Raw genomic sequence first — 398 nt, forward strand, 5'->3', positions numbered from 1 at the left:
CTGCAAGTCTAATGTGATAAAAATTATTTAGATGATTATAACATTGATGATATAACAACAATGATATAATTAATAAATGGAGGCGCAAGGAAAAGTAGGACAGGAGACTATTTCGTTTTTGCCTAAAAGTAGTATCAGCAGTACAGCGAGGTAAATAAACTTTCAACATAACACCAAAACCTTAAAAAAAAGAAGAGAAAAAACCTTTTCACTCCTCATCGAACTCTATCAGCAGGTCATGTCACACTCCCTTTACTCCGCACCAACCAAGGTTCTCTTTACACCCCCCCCCCATCAACCTCTCATCAATCGTAATCTCCGTCCCTGTGGTCTCATCAACTCAAAGTGTTTTATCAATCTATAAACACTCTTCCGCTCTCCCCATATATGATGATGAT

This window comes from Penaeus monodon, chromosome 21, assembly GCF_015228065.2.
Source record: "Penaeus monodon isolate SGIC_2016 chromosome 21, NSTDA_Pmon_1, whole genome shotgun sequence".
NCBI classification, from domain to species: domain Eukaryota; kingdom Metazoa; phylum Arthropoda; class Malacostraca; order Decapoda; family Penaeidae; genus Penaeus; species Penaeus monodon.